This window comes from Peromyscus leucopus, chromosome 23, assembly GCF_004664715.2.
Source record: "Peromyscus leucopus breed LL Stock chromosome 23, UCI_PerLeu_2.1, whole genome shotgun sequence".
In the NCBI taxonomy this organism is placed as follows: domain Eukaryota; kingdom Metazoa; phylum Chordata; class Mammalia; order Rodentia; family Cricetidae; genus Peromyscus; species Peromyscus leucopus.
The window spans coordinates 33,182,949-33,199,337 of NC_051082.1; the positions used below are offsets into that span (position 1 = coordinate 33,182,949).

General features: G+C 49.2%; 1 pseudogene; it reads right to left on the minus strand.

Annotated features, from left to right (window-relative positions):
* Positions 1 to 1,346: 1,346 nt before the first annotated feature.
* On the minus strand, positions 1,347 to 1,500 carry LOC114699171 (annotated as a pseudogene).
* Positions 1,501 to 16,389: the final 14,889 nt, after the last annotated feature.

Below are 16,389 nucleotides of genomic sequence, written 5' to 3' on the forward strand. Positions count from 1 at the left end.
GAGCTCAGGGACACCAACGCCACACTGCAGCTCCCTCCTGTCACCCTAGTCTGCCCTGCAGAGCTCTGCGTCCTAGGTGGCCCTCCTCTGAAGTCTCTACAACCATTCTTGTTGGGTACCAAACACCGAAGATCAGCACACACTTCCTTCCAGGGCCTGCTTTTGTTTGTTTGTTGTCTTTTGAGACAGGGTCTCACTCTGTAGCCCAGGCTGGCCCTGGTTGCAAAATCCTCCTCAGTCTGGGAATACGCATCTGCGGGAGCAGGAAGTGCTCTCCAGTACCTCCTTTATACTCAGCCACCTTACCAAACCTGGGAAGTCCCACTGTACCTGGCCTCTGCCTAGTATCAACTGCCAATGTGTTTTAACGGAAGATTCCTTGAATAATATCTGTTGTGCTCATTCTGCATTTAATTGCTGAAACACATCACTCCAAGAGCAGCATCTTCATAAACCACGAAAAGAATCATCTAAAGCGGACATGCACCTAGATACACACTGCATATACCCAGTGGCTTCATTTTAGCTGCAAGATACTAAAACCAGTTAGTGGGATGTTTTACAAGCCAATCATCAGAAGAATTTCTTGGTAAAATTTCTTTGCATCATTTTCCATCTCAAGAAGCATATAACTAATTTGTTTCCACATCAATGCGGAAAAAGGTCCTTAGAAACAGTGCTTTACTGGTTTCTTTTTTCTTTCTTTCTTTCTTTCTTTCTTTCTTTCTTTCTTTCTTTCTTTCTTTCTTTCTTTCTTTCTCTCTCTCTCTCTCTCTCTCTCTCTCTCTCTCTCCCTTCCTTCCTTCCTTCCTTTTTCTCTCTCTCTCTCTCTTTCTTCCCTCCCTCCCTCCCTCTCTCTCTCTCTCTCTCTCTCTCTCTCTTTCTTTCTTTCTTCCTTTCTTTCTTTCATTAAAAAATGCTGAGGAGCAGTTAAGAGCAGTGGTTGCTTTTGCAGAGGACCCAGGTTCAGTTCCCAGCGCCCACATGGAGGCTCCCATCCATCTGTAACTCCAGTCCCAGGAGATCCGATATTCTCGGACCTTGCATGCACAGATGCACAAAGATATATGCAGACAAAACACCCAAACGTATAATATAAAAATAAATTAAAAAATTTAAAAAGTTGGGTGTTAGGTATGGGCCAAAAAGTTGGCCCACATTCTTAATCCCAGCTCTCTGGAGGCCGAGGCAGGTGGATCTCTGTGAGTTTGAAGCTAGCCTGGTCTACATAAGGAGTTCCAAGACAGCTTTGTTTTACATACCCACTCCCAGAGATGTGCCGTGTGTATTAGTATATTTAAAACCCTAAGAGGTCATGATATGATTCTCCCCATTTTTTTTAAATTAAAAAAATTTGAACAAGTCCCCACCCCACAAATTGTGCAGTCAAGTTTCCCAAACTGGGGAAATCGCAGGAGTCAGCACATCTGGAATGCAGTGGAGAAGCCTTGCCCTGGAACACCACCTTCACGATCACGGCAACTCCCTGCAGATAAGTATACTGTCTTCATTTTTTTTTATTTTTCATTTTTTGTTTTTTTGGTTTTGGTTTTTCGAGACAGGGTTTCTCTGTGTAGCTTTGCGCCTTTCCTGGAACCCACTCTGTAGCCCAGGCTGGCCCCAAACTCACAGAGATCCACCTGCCTCTGCCTCCCAAGTGCTGGGATTAAAGGCGTGCGCCGCCACTGCCACCACCACCCAGTGCTTCATTTTTTTTTTTTAAATGCAACATTTCCCAAACACATTTATCATAGACCCTCTTCTTGGAAAAACAACCTTTGACGTCTTGCCAGAGAACCGTTGAGGAAATGCTGGCCTAAACAAACCTGTCCCTGCCTCCGAGTAAGTACTGATTCCAAAGGCCATCAGGGAAAGGAAAACCTCAGAAGTCATGTTACTGAAGACACCCGAAAGCGGGAGACACGCTTCCGTCCTCCCTTACAGGCTGCACTAGCTTTCTGTTCAGTTTCTAAACAAGTTAATAAACTGAAAAAGGGATTTTTAACAGCTGTATTAATTTTACAAAATACCCATGCAACAAAATGAATATCCCAGGCATTTTCTAGCTTTAACCATTCCATGTATCTACTTGTGCATTTCAGTACATACACACACACACACACAGTGATGATGACTGAAGCCAGGGCTTGGACCTATGAGGCAAGCACTGTACCACTGAGTTACATCCTTGGTCCCTGATGAAGTTTATGAGGAAAAGTAACTTTAGTTCATGTTAAGAAGGGTAAAAGAGTCGGGCAACCTTTAATCCCAGCACTCAGGAGGCAGAGCCAGGCGCATCTCTGTGAGTTTGAGGCCAGCCTGGTCTACAGAGTGAGATCCAGGACAGCCAGGGCTGTTACACAGAGAAACCCCATCTCAACCCCACCACCACCAAAAAAAAAAAAAAAAAAAAAAAAAAAAGGGAGGAGCAGCAGGAGAAGAAGAAGGGTAAGAGAGCCAGGCGTGGTGGGGACCCAGACCCACTTGTAATCCCTGCACTTGGGAGACGGGCAGGTGGATCTGTATGAGTTCAAGGCTGGCCTGGTCTACATAGAGAGACCCTGCCTAAAAAAAATAAATAAATAATTGCAGAAATGTGTGAGAATATTATATTAGCTTAGAACGTCTGTTCCTTTAAATTCATAAACTCTCAAAGGAAACCCGTGTACACAAAATATGAAAACTAATCCTTTTTTTTCATTGAAGTTGAAATAGAACTACAGTATTCTTCCAAAAAGGCGAGGTAAACGTTGCCTGCTTTAGTTGCGGTTCTCAGACTCTAACAGGTTTCGGAGCATCCTGGAGGGAGGGGGACTGTGGTGGGACCCAGAAGTCTGCTTTGGATGACGGTCTGTTCCAGGAAGCCCCCCTCAGAGCTGCTCAGCTTCTCCCGCGATCCCCTGAAGAGTCTCCCTCAGCAGGTAGAGGCCCACGCAGCTTCAGTGAGCACCGATCCCCGGGAACATGTCTACAGTTCAAGCTGCTAAGATGTGCCATTCTGTTGTAGGTTTGTGCTTGTTGGGTGGTTCTGTGTCCCACACCCTGTGTGGTTCCCCGTGAGGGGCCTGGTGCTGTAGACCCATAATCCCAGCCACTCAGAAGGCTGAGGCAGGATGGCAAGTTCAAGGCCTGACTGGGCAACTTATCAAAGACTGTCTCAAAATAAAAAGGAAAAGAGGGCTGGAGACAGCCCGAGAGACTTCCCCCCTGGCAAGTCCAAGGCCCTGGGTTCAATCTCTGTGAGTGAGGAGGAAAGGGGAAGGGGTAGTGTGGAGGGACAAAGTGGGGGTGGGGAGAGAGAGTGTGTGTGTGAGGGTGGGGGGGAGACCGAGACTTCTGGGAGAAAGGTTGAGCACACAGCCCTGACCCGACGGAAGAAGCTGGAACTCCAGTCTCACGGTTGCTCTGGCTTCCTTTAAGCTACATGATAAACACAGTTGGAGTTGGCTGAGTGGACGGTATGGATGGGGGAAAGCCCAGACACCCCCCTCACCCCTGCTGTTCTCATGACTGCCTTCCTCACCCATTCTCTTCTTTTCTCCTTCTTTCCTCCTCATCTTCCTCCTCTTTTTAAAATTGTTTTTGTTTTTTTGAGACAGGGTTTCTCTGTATAGCTTTGCACCTTTCCTGGAACTCACTCTGTAGCCCAGGCTGGCCCCGAACTCACAGAGATACATCTGCCTCTGCCTCCGGAGTGCTGAGATTAAAGGCGTGCGCCACCACCGCCTGGCAAATTATTATTATTATTATTATTATTATTATTATTATTATTATTTGGGCCAAGACCAAGATATCTCTCTGAGCACAGGCTGGGCTCAAACTCATGATCCTCCTACCTCCATCCATATCACTATGCTAAGGATCCAATACTCCATTTAGACTAAACATGAAGATGTCCTGTAACATGGTCTTCTGAAGTCAGATGAGTTCAAGTCCTGGCCCAGTCACTTACCCGCTAATGGACTTTGAGAATAATTTAATGTTTCCTAACATTTGCTCACGAGCACAAGGCTGACCAGAAGCCATGGATTGCCGAGGCTACCCCCTGTCTTAGAAGAGCATCATACTGCATGTTGTCTGCTTGGGAAAAGATCAAAACTCAAAATCTGAAGTATGACTGCTTCCAAGCACCGATCACCTTCACGCCATGGTGAATCTGAGAAACTGTTAGCTGAACCATCCTAAGGCTGAATCCACCCGTGGTGTCGAAGGTCAGACCTTTGGCAGGCTGGAGTGTGCAGGGCTAAGAAAGGAAACCTTGCCACCAGGTAGATGGAGATGATGCCTCCTCACACCACCCTTTTGATTGCACGCTTTCTGAACCTGCTCCTTCCACTGGGTTCTGCCGAAACTCTTGGCTTTCTTGACTTTTCTTTTCTCCTTTTTGTGCACACAAAGGCCCATGCAGGCAGATTCGCTGTATTCTTCAGCTGTTTTCACATGCAGAGTCCCTGCCTTCTGAACCGCTGGTGTGACTCAGAGTTCCTGCTGCTGCTGCTGCTGCTGATTCACCCTTTGTGTCGCAAGGGCGTCTGTGATGCAGCATTTCTTGAGAACATCCTGAAGTCCCTAACGCTTGGAGCTGGGCCCTCTCCTGGCCCATTTTCCAGCTCCTGCTTCAGACTGCTGCCAAACATGTGACCGTCCATCACTCTCCCTACTTCTTCCATAAGCACCTGCTTCTCAGGGGTTAAAAGGCTACCTCAGTAGCTGCGAGGCTGAGAGCATTTAATGCTCTCCCACAGGACCCAAGGTCAGGCCCCAGCATCCAAGTCAGGGGGATCACACCTGTGCCTGTAGCCCCAGCTCTTAGGGATCTGATGTCCTCTTCTGGACTCTGTGGGTCCCTGTGCACGCGTGTGCACGCACATACACACACATTCTGAAAACAGAGGATGCACTGCATTCTTCCTTCGGGTATTTTATTTCAAGCAATTAACCTGTAGTGTCTGATTTGGACCCTGGTGTCTCTGATGGTCATGAACCTGAGTGTGAGAACACCTGTGGCCTGGTCAACAGGTTGTGAGACGTCATCGATTACAGGCTGTGCTCTGAATTGTAATTTATCCATTTAAAGTGCAAACCTCAGTATTCAGTACACTCAGAGTCCACTGACAAATCAATCTGGGCACATCATCATCCTGAAGCCTACGAGCAGTTGCTACCCATTGCTCCCCTCCCAGCCCCTAGCAACCATTGATTTGCTTCCTATCTCTACAACCATGACTGTTCTGGATATTTCTTATAAATGGAACCCTAGCACGTGATCTTTTGTGACTGGTTTCTTTGCTTAGCATCATGTTTTCAAGGCTCATGCTTGTTGCTGGATATATGAGCAGTTGTATAACTTTCTCATTTAAAGTTGTTTTTAGACTTATTTTTATTGTATGTGTATGGGTGTTTTGTCTGTCTGTCTGTCTGTATGGGCACCACATGCATAGAGTACCCGAGGAGGCCAGAAGAGGGAATCAGAATCCCTGGAACTGGAGTTACAGGCTGTTGTGAGCCACCACGTGGGTGCTGGGAATTGAACTCAGGTCCTCTGTGGAGCAGGCAGCGCTGTTAACCACTGAGCCATCTCTCCAGCCCCCCCCCCCAGCCCCATCCTTCTCTTTCATGATGCAGATACCTATATTTAGCCACTCACTGTAGGGAGCCAGTGAAGTCCTAAGTGAAGGTATGTTGTCCGGCAGGGTAGAACCAGGTCAAGGGCTCCAAAGCCTCAGACCCACGGGAGTGGCAAAACTTTCTCTGGGCGGCGAGACCCAGAGAGATGGCAAAGCCTTCTTCCGTCCGTGCGTGAATGCTGACAGCGTCAGAAAGCGTCTCCTCCCTTCCTTGTTTCTGGCCTGAAGACTGCCCCCCCCCCCCAGCTGCTCCTACTGAGGTCAGCTGAACCTGCCTCCTTGTTCGGCTGTGTATAATGACGACACCAGGTTCTCTGTGTGTAATAACACAGTCTTCGTTCAACTGTGTATAATAACCACCCTGAGCTTCCAGGGTGCTGTGGCTCCTCCATTAGAGCAAGCACAGGCCACCCCAGCCCAGCTTTTCTGTCTGTCTGTCCTTTCTTCATCCCCTCGCTGCCCCCAGTCAGGGTTCCTGGACCCAAGATGTGTAAAGCCGCGGTGAATCATCACCTGATGTGGTTGGTTGTGGATCATGGCGGCACACACACATCCACGCACTTTTCTCTGTGCAGCTGTGTTTTAGCTGGGTGTGGGTCCAGGAGTGACTATGCTGGACCACTGGAGGGGCTGCCACACCAAAGGTATGCAGGTTCCAATTTCCTCACACCTAACCCCCTGACAGCTGTTTTCATCTTTTTGTCGGTGGGGTGGAAAAGGGGGTCTTGCTGTATCTGAGGCTGACTTGAAATTTACTATGCAATCTAGGTTGGCCTCAATTTGAGGTTCCTCTGCCTCAGTTTCCCAGTGCTGGGGTTACACCCATGCACCACCATGCCTGTTTTCTGTCTTTTTTATTCTATGGATCCAAGTGGGTGAGAATCAGTAGCTATTTAATTTCTGCATTGCATGCTTTTAGAGTACTCCCCTCTTTACCTCCCCCCGCTCCCCGCTCCCCGCATTTTTGATCTTTACAAGATCTCAGTTTCCTCCAGGAAGCAAACATCAAGAATAATTTGCTGGCTTGCTCAAGACAGCTCAGTTAGCCGCAGAATGTGAATGAGAATATAATCAGGATTTAGATTCTGGGAGCACGGCCCTTGCACCACCTCGCTATTCCACCTCCAGAGCAGGCAGGTCAAGGGTGACAGGGAATTCGAGGGGTGGGGACTTGGTGCTGGACTGCTGCGGGGACACACAGCTGCAGCATCGTTTCAGGCACTGTGACCTTGCTGCTTCCTTCTCAAGACAGCAATACCTCGTGGGCCATGCCGGCCTGCAGCGGCAGCGAAGTGAACGCCAAAACCCCAGCTAAAGCTAGGGAGGGACAGACGTGAGGAAAGGCCAGGAGGGAAGGAGGAAACGGATGATGGAGAGAGCCAGGAGAAGAGGAGCGGACAGCTCGGAGAGGAAGTCCATCTCTGCAGTTTTACATTCACAGCCTACAGGGAAAGGCTGCACCAGCAGGCTCCCGGAACACCGGTTCCCAGGACCGGAACACCGAGGAGAAATGACTTCCTATCCTAGCTCTTGCCTCTCCCAGTGGGTGCGGAGAAGTCAGCTTTGTTTTATAAAATCGCCTCATTCATTACTTTTCACGCTTATGAACTAAGGGAACCGAAGAATTCTTGTGCATGCGTACATTTCTCTATTCATGAACTACTCCTTTCTGTGCAAAGTAAAAATCAATATTTTATGAAATAATCTCGCCGGAGATTAAGCACTACAGCACTATTCTGGTCAGAGAGTCTTCACGTTGCCTGGCACCAGCTGAGCAAGGCCTAAAGCTCCTACACACAGCTCTCCCGGCTCACTGGAAAGTCAACTTTGAATTGCTATACAATGAAAGCTTGTGGCGTTACAAGTAAAAATCGGTCAGTGTTTTAGCCTATTGTTCGTTCCTATCGTAAGATACCCAGGGCTGGCTAACCTTGCAAACAGAAGGGGTTCAGTTAGCTTTGGAGGTTCAAGGGTTCATATGTAGAGATGCTCCCTTGCCGTCAATCTGGAACAGTTCAGGGTATCACAAGGCAACAGGCAGTCGTGTGTGTGTGTGTGTGTGTGTGTGTGTGTGTGTGTGTGTGTGTGACTGCTCTCTCTTGCTCCCTCTTCTTCTGAAGCCACGAGGATTTTTCAAGGGACCTCCACTCAGAGGACTCTATTAGTCCTAAGCCTTCCCAAAGGCCGAAGCTCTGAACACTGTAGTTGGGTAAAGTTTTTCACCCGCCTAATACCTCACAGTGGGAATTAAATTTCAGAACATGGAGCCTTGGGGGAGAGATGAAAACCACATCCCAACCACAGCTATCAGTGTGTGGCAAAGCTCTTGAAGCCTGATACTCATTTCAGGATATTTCCAAAAGATACATTCCCACTCCGAGTGCAGTAGCATGGAGTAGGCTATCCACGCACGCTGACACTTCCTGCCTACCTCGTCCTGGCTGGCCTTGGCTGCCTTTGTTTCCCTTTAAGGTCGGAAGGCGGAACGTCGCAGCATTATACAACCGCATCCAGAAAAGTTTAAGTTCTATGCTTTGCCTCCGTGTCTCCTGTCTGTACTTTATACAGTTACCATCCATGCATATACAAGTTGGAAATTTTGCTTTATTAACCTAATATTGTAAATAATTTCCATTTTGTATTATTTTCATAAATGTTGTAGTGGCTATGTAAAATTTTGTCATGATCTACTAAATCTTTCTCTGCTTCAGGAATTATGGTTTGCCCGAGAAACAGAGTCAATAGGACACGGACACACACACACACACACCCTCACTACAGCATCTTAGGAATATATACATCATCGTATTTGTGTATTGCTCTACCCATATATTCACATGACGCACAACAACATTTTGGCAAAAATGAACCGCATAGGACGCGAGCACACAAGACTCCATTGCAGTGCCTGGCCTTAGCTTTCATAAGTATATTCCATGATTGCCACACCACAAAGTCACCGAACGACGGACTCCTCAGAACATAACCCTGGTCACTAAGCGCTATGTGGCATCATACAGGGTATCACATTACTGACTACTGTGGTAGCTTCCAGGCCCTTCCTCCTTTGTAGTAGGAGGAAAGGACCCTGCCTCATGGGAGAAACGAACGAACGAACACCCTTTCCATCCACTGAGCACCCGCTGGCATTCATGGAGCACATTCATTGTTTTTCCAATTTCTTTAGTTGGTGGTTTTTCTTTGTGGTGCTAGGAACCAAGCTTGGAGCTTTGTCCAAGCCAAGCAGGCGTTTACCACTGAGCTACACTTCCAGCCTGAGACAGTATTTTCAAAATGTGTATTTTTAAATCTCCTTTATGCCAGGCGGTGGTGGCGCACGCCTTTAATCCCAGCACTCGGGAGGCAGAGGCAGGCGGATCTCTGTGAGTTCCAGGCCAGCCTGGGCTACCAAGTGAGTTCCAGGACAGGCACCAAAACTACACAGAGAAACCCTGTCTAGAAAAACAAACAAAACAAAACAAAACAACCCCCTCCCCCCAAAACTCCTTTATGTGTATCGTGTTTGCCTGCGTGTATTCATGTGCACCATGAGCTACTACATCCTCAGAGGCTAGGAGAGTGTTAGATCTGCAGGAACGGGAGTTATAGATGATTGTGAGCTGCCTGTGGGTGCTGGGAACTGAATCCAGATCCTCTGCAAAGCAGCGAGTGCTCCTCACCGCTGAGCCCTCTCTCCAGACCCAGTCATTTGTTCAATTCTCATTTTGTAGAGCAGCAATAAAGGCTGAGACTCATCAGAGAAATGGGATTTGGGATCCCTGTAGGTGCATCTTTTAACTCAGCTCAGGTTCTTCATCTACAAAACTAGAGTAATAACAGGCTGGCTTTATAGGGCTGCTGGGAGACGCCGGCGTCTACAAAGAAGGGCCATTGCTTGGCTCATAGCAAGACCCGACTGCCGGAGGAGATCAGGGACCGCAGCTCTTCTGCTTGTTCGGAGACAACCCAGAGGCTCCCGACCTCTCTGACCCCAAAGCCCCTCGCTACACCCTGCCTTCCTGATCATCTTATTTCCCTTGGTTTACTTGGAAAGATCTAGAAGTACCCGGCACTGTTTTACGTCAGTATCTCAGATCACCACCGGATGAAGTCTCCGCCACCATTGGCTGCTCACTTCTGGCGGTAGTGTTTGCAATGCGGCCTGCCTCTGTTCTTGGACTGGGACAGAGCGCTGGCCTTTGGAACCTGTAGCCTGCACTGCTGTGGGTGCAGGGACCGGTGTGGACCAGTCACCTGCATCCTTTCCGGGGAGCTAGGGGAGGAAGCTGGGAAGTGAGCCAAGAGAGGGAGCCAGCCAGGGTCTGGGTCTCTTGGCTTCCATTTTTTTGCAATGAAGCTCCATTCTCAGAGGACTTTTGTTGCTGTTGTTTTCCCCAGGGACAGGAAGGCGCGACCAGAGGCGAGGCCATGGCCAGCACCCTTAACCTCTCATCTTGCCCTTCAGCCAGCGAGGAAAGAATCCTTTTTCCTCTAGTGAAAGGCTGCCCACCAGCGCCTCCCCCCGGCCCGTCCCCCCCCCCAATGTAGTCTGAGGTCAGGGAAGGAGCACCACGTCAGGAGTCTGCTGGCTGCAGGGCACGGGATGAGGGTGAGCAAGACTGTTTATGTACCTGACCCTCCCCAGGGTCAGTGTCACCTTGACATCTGGCAGATCTGAACGCAGATGGACTGGAAGGATCTGACACACTGGGACACACAAGTGGTGGGAACGGAGCCGGCAAGCCAGCTCTAACTCAGCTCGGACCCTGCGCCTGCGCCTGACAACATACTGGCCCTGCCTCCCCCCCCTCCCCTCCCCCATGCAGAGCTTTGAGACTCCAGTTTGGCTGGAATTGGCTGTTGAATCCAAGTTAGTCTCAAACTTTTACGTTGACTGGGCCTTGTAACAGCCATTATGTAGAGTCACAGCAAGAATGTATGGTACCTTCTTCCTGCTCTGTTAAAGGAAGTCGGATCCAGGAACCCACATTCTCGAGGTCACACACGGTCAGGGTTGGAGCCAAAGGCGTCTAACTTCAAAAGGCTTGAGTTCAGCCGGGCGGTGGTGGTGCACACCTTTAATCCCAGCACCCGGGAGGCAGAGGCAGGCGGATCTCTGTGAGTTCGAGGCCAGCCTGATCCACAGAGTGAGTTCCAGGACAACCGGGGCTACAGAGAGAAACCCTGTCTCAAAAAACAAAACAAAACAAAACAAAAACCCCAAAACCAGAGTTCTTGGCCCCCAGCAGTGGACGCCTTCTGTAGACTCCAAACCTGTCCACTCCTCCCACACCACTTCCCACCACCAACAATTGAAAAGCAAGCCAAGTGCTCATGACGTTCAGATTTTATTGAATGCTGAGAACATCCACTGAAAGTCATCATTGGTGGCCTCAACTGCTCTGATCACCTTACATGGGAACAGGCGACACTTGGCCGAGGTGCATCCTTATGTGCTGTCAAAACAGGGTCCCAAGCTGGACGCTTGGTGGGCCGCAGTGCAGGGACGCGGTCTGACCCCCATCACCAGCGGTACACGAAGGGGTGGTCTTCCGGCAGATGGCTGTGAGGCGGGTGACGCTGGACCACTGGCCACTAGCTAGCCAGTAAAAGCAGAGGAACGGCGGCAAGGAAAGTTCTGCCACACAATTAGGAACAGGGCGAGGCGCTCCCATCCCACGGGTTCCCTTCTTAGGAACACGCAGAAGATAAATATTGAGGTGTGGGAGGGAGGAACCATATTTACCCACCAAAGGACTAGTCTACGCGTCTCCTCGTTTTTTTAACTGCATTGCACTTGGGAGGCAGGTGGTGCTGGCTGCCTGAGGCTGCTCAGAACCCGCTTGTGAAGTTCCACAAACGTTCCTCTACCTGAAAAAGGGAAGCCGCGGGGCTGGTGGGATGGCTCAGTGAAGAACAGCTCTTGTCGTGATGACCTAAGTTCAATCCTCAGGACCCATGTAAAGGTGGAAGGAGATAACTCACTCCAGAAAGTTGTCCCTGGCCTCCACCCACAACTCTACACACACACACACACACACACACACACACACACACACACGCTTAAATTTTTTTTTTTTAAAGTGGAACAGTGAATTGTAAAGAATGTATATTCCATGACAAATTGCCCTCGGGGTAAAGCTAGTATGTCTAAAATTCTGTCGTGGGGGCGGGGGTGGAGTGGGTGGCAAGATGGCTCAGTGGTTAAAAGTGCTGGCTTCTCTTACAGGGGACCTAGTTTCAATTCCTAGCATCTACAAGGTGGCTCACAACTGTCTGTAACTCCAGTTCCAGGGAATCTGACGCCCTCTTCTGGCCTCTGTGGGCACTGCACATGTGGTTCACAGACCTATATACACAGGCACTCAGGAAATAAAAATACGTCTTTTAAAAAATGTTGTTGATCTCATAGCATTGTGTATGCAACATGCAAGTACACTCAGGTTTTTGGATATCTAAAATGGCCTAAGGATGGCCACGGTGATTGTCTCAAGAAAGCAGGTATCCAAACCCAGAAAGACAGTTATGGTATGTACTCACCCATTGGTGGATTCTAGATATAAAATGAACAATCAGACCACAACCCATAGAACCATAGAGGCTATATATATAGCATGGAGGTCCCTAGGACGACTGTGGCATATAATAAATTTCAGTTTTACTCAATTATTGAAAAAAAAGAAAAAGAAAGAAAGCAGGTATCTTAGGATTTCTATTGCCATGATAAAAAAAACAAACAAACAACAATAAAAACAAAAGAATACAACAACAAAAGCAGCTTGGGAGGAAAGGGTCTATCTGATTAATTTTTTACTGTCTCTTACCGAATACCCTTATTTTACTGGTCCCCTGGTAGGCGAGGTATAGCTCTCTAAGCTCCCCAAAGTTACAGGCATTCCTCGTATCTTTTCATTTCCAATATCACCTTCACAAGGTTCTAAGGCGTTCACTCATTGTCTCTCTTTCTCCTTCCCCTCTTCCTCCTTATTCTGCCGTGATGCTTCTGTTCAGCTGTCCTACCCAGCTGCACCCAAAGCTTTTAGTCTCCTTTGGAACTGGCTCTGAATTTTACCATCATGTGTTGAACTTTAAAAGTACAGTTTTTATTGAAAAACACATGCTTACAGAGGAGAGCTTAGGTCATCAGTAGCAGCTCGACGGATTTTTACAAAAACAAGCACTCGGATCGTGAGACAGAACACTACCAAGAGCCTGCCTTGCAGCAGCCACGCCGCAGCCTTGAGAAACCACGGTCGGTCAAGGCCAGCAGTATGGATTTGCTGGTCTGCTTTTGAATTTCTGTAGACATGGAACCACAAACGTGCTTTTTTGTTGTTGTTGTTGTTTTGTTCCTGTCTCTCATCTCCCATGAAGCCTGTCAGATTCACCCAGGGCACAGCCGTTCATCCATTCCTGACCCATCACGCGAGCATGCTACAGTTAATTGGCCCGGTTTTAATGTGGACGGACTTTTGCCTGCAGCGGGCTTTCGTGGTTGCGGCGGGGCTGCACAGGGGTGCTCGCACCTGGTCTTTGAACACGGGCGTGAGGTTGTGCTGGGTGTGGGAGTCCTTCTTCGCTTCAGCATTGCGGTGGAGAGTGAGGGCCCTTGTGGTTACTTTCCTGTCTGATGGTGGCGGAGGTTTGTCTGACCCAGGGCCTCAGGAGCGCCAAGAGCCAGTTCCACCATGGAGCTAAACCTCCAGCCCCTCGGGGAACACTTTGAGCCTGATTCTGTTTCTTCTTCTCCTGCTTCTCGGTGTTCCTCTCCCTCCCCTCTCTCCCTCCTCTTCCTGGGACCTGGCCCATGCCTAGGTAAGCGCTCTCACTGAGTTACATCCCTCAGCAGGCATTTTTAATCTCAACATTTACTTTTTAAGTTTCTGGAAGTGTTTTCCTTCGATAATTCGCTCTCCTGAAAATTTGTCTATTTTTCTTTCTGAAACTCTGTTAATCTACATTGAGCATACAGTATCCATTAAAAAAAATATTTAGCTGGGCAGTGGTGGCGCACACCTTTGATCCCAGCACTCGGGAGGTAGATCTCTGAGTTCAAGGACAGCCTGGCCGACAGAACGAGTTCCAGGACAGCCAGGGCGACACAAAGAAACTGTCTCCAAAAACAAAAACAAAAAATTACTTTATGCGCATGAACATTTAGCTGTATGTATGTATGTGCAGCGTGTGCATACGTGGTGCCTGTGGAGGCCAGAGGAGGGCATCAGGTCCTTTGAGACTGGAGCTACTCCTGCGAACCCAGGTCCTCGGCGAGAGCAGCCGGTCCTCTTAACAGCCCAGCCGTCTCTCCGCCCACCCCGCCTTTCTTTTCTGTTCTTTTTCTTTCTTTGAGACCATTTTGACTTCCTTCAGTCCTTCTGTTGGTGGCATTTCTGTTGACCCTATTTATGACTTATATAGAGCTGAAACGAGCCTCACCTTCAACTAGCCCCTCACACTGTCTCGGGGGTGCGGTGTCTGCTCGCCCGACATACGTTTTCAAGTGATACTCCCTCGCTTCCTTCCCCTCTCTCTGGCTTGTACTGGGTTCCGTTCTGTCTGGCCCCCCGGCCACCACACACAGAGACCCTCGGCCACCTCACAATGCTGAGGAAGGCCTTGGGCTTGCTCTGTTTTCTCTTGCTGCAGCTCAGTACCGTGGCCCAGGTAACTGACTTAGCATCTCCTTCGGGGGCTGGGGCGTCCGTTATCCGAGTGAGGGCATCTGGGGAGGACCCGACACCACAATGAGGGGTGTGGGCTGAGCGTGGTGGCTCGCATCTGGAGTCCTGGGAAAACTGAAGCAGGAGGACCATGCGTTCTAAAGAGAGGCGTCTCCAAGAAAACACCAAGACGAGGCCAGAGGGCATGGCATGGCGAAGGCGAGCAACCACATTCACTCGGCCGCTCCTCCCAGCAAAGAGCTGCGTCCACGTGACCTCATCGAACCCCGGTCACCTTAGAGAGGCCTCGCTTCCAAGTACCTTTAAGGGATTTGGGAGTTCTGTTCCCAACACATGCACACCCCGGGAATCTATAGCCGTGTTCAAAGTGCTGACTGAGCATGCCGGGAAATGCCATCTCAGATGGAGAGGCCAAGCACCAGCCACTCTCCTGGGGTGACTAGATGGCTGTATTTACACATTTTCCCCAAGGAATCCTCTTGCCTGGGCCCTAAATGGTTAAGTCATAAAAGAAGATGAGGTCGGGCGGTGGTGGCGCACGCCTTTAATCCCAGCACTCGGGAGGCAGAGGCAGGCGGATCTCTGTGAGTTTGAGGCCAGCCTGGGCTACAGAGTGAGATCCAGGAAAGGCACAAAGCTACACAGAGAAACCCTGTCGGGGGGGGGAAAAAAAAAGAAGAAGAGGAAAACTGCAGTGTCCTGGTTGGCAGTCGTGAGTCACGTGTGGCCACCTGAATGAAAGCTAGTTAACTCCTCAGTCCCACAGGCCACACACAGTTCAAATGGCGGCATAGCCACCTGACGATGGACACCACAGACGCAAAACACTTCTTCATCTCAGGAGGTTTCAGGGTTTATGGGGGTGCGGGGGCAAGCAGCAAACAAGAGACCCAGGGGATGGAATTCAGAGGCTCTGCCGCTGAGCCACACCCACAGCCCTGCTCCAGAGTCTCGGGGTTTGTTGTCAGGGTGCGTGCGTGTGTGCGTGCGTCCTGTATGTGTACTCACGTGTGTGTGTGTGTGTGTGTGTGTGTGTGTGTGTGTTTTTGTGTGTGTGTGTGCAGTCGCATGTGGAGGTCAGCAGTAGATCTCCAATGCTGTTTCCCGTAAGCCACCTACCTTATTTTTGAGACAAGGTCTCTCATCACCCTGGGACTCCCGGATTAGGCTAGACTGTCTGGCCAGTGAGACCCAAGGATCCTTCGGTCCCTGCCTTCTACTTTGGGATTTCAAGCCCAGGCCACCATGCCTGGCTTTTTTTAAAGTGTGGATTCAGGGATCGAACTTAGGTCCTCACTCAACCTGTGTGGTGAGCAGTTTCCTGACTGAAGTGTCTCCCTGGCCCAGTTTTGAGGACAGTGACATTAACATGTATTGCTCAGCTCTGATGTCCCTCGTATGGTATTCTTTATGTCCTAACAGGCTACGATTATTTTTTTTTTTTTTTTTTTTTTTTTTTTTTTTTGGTTTTTCGAGACAGGGTTTCTCTGTGTAGCTTTGCGCCTTTCCTGGAGCTCACTTGGTAGCCCAGGCTGGCCTCGAACTCACAGAGATCCGCCTGGCTCTGCCTCCCGAGTGCTGGGATTAAAGGCGTGCGCCACCACCGCCCGGCTCCAGGCTACGATTATTATATCAGTTACATTAAGATCTATAAGCCTCTTTCCTAAAAGATAAATTATAAACACCGTAAAAAGAAAATGTATTGCTTCCAGAATACTTGTGAGAGAAACCCTTCTTTTCCCCAAATTATTCTCGCTTACTTCTCAGTGTTTCTACTGAGTAATGATGAAATGCCAAGCACGATCTACAGCTTCTGCGCTGAGGGACATGGAAGCAGGAGCCTACAGAGCTTTGCTGTGTACTGAATACTAACTCCGTGGTGTCTGTCCCAAGGTCAGTGGACCACTGTCTTGGAAATGCTGACCTTAGGTAGCGAAGAGCTGGAAGCAGTCCCCGTTAACACTGTCCCTGAGCTGGGGTGTGACTTGGTGGTAGAGCCCTTGCCTAGCACATTCAAAATAAAAGGGGCGGTGCCACACTCTCCTGTGGTGTAAGACTTCAGTCTTAACGCAACGTGAAGA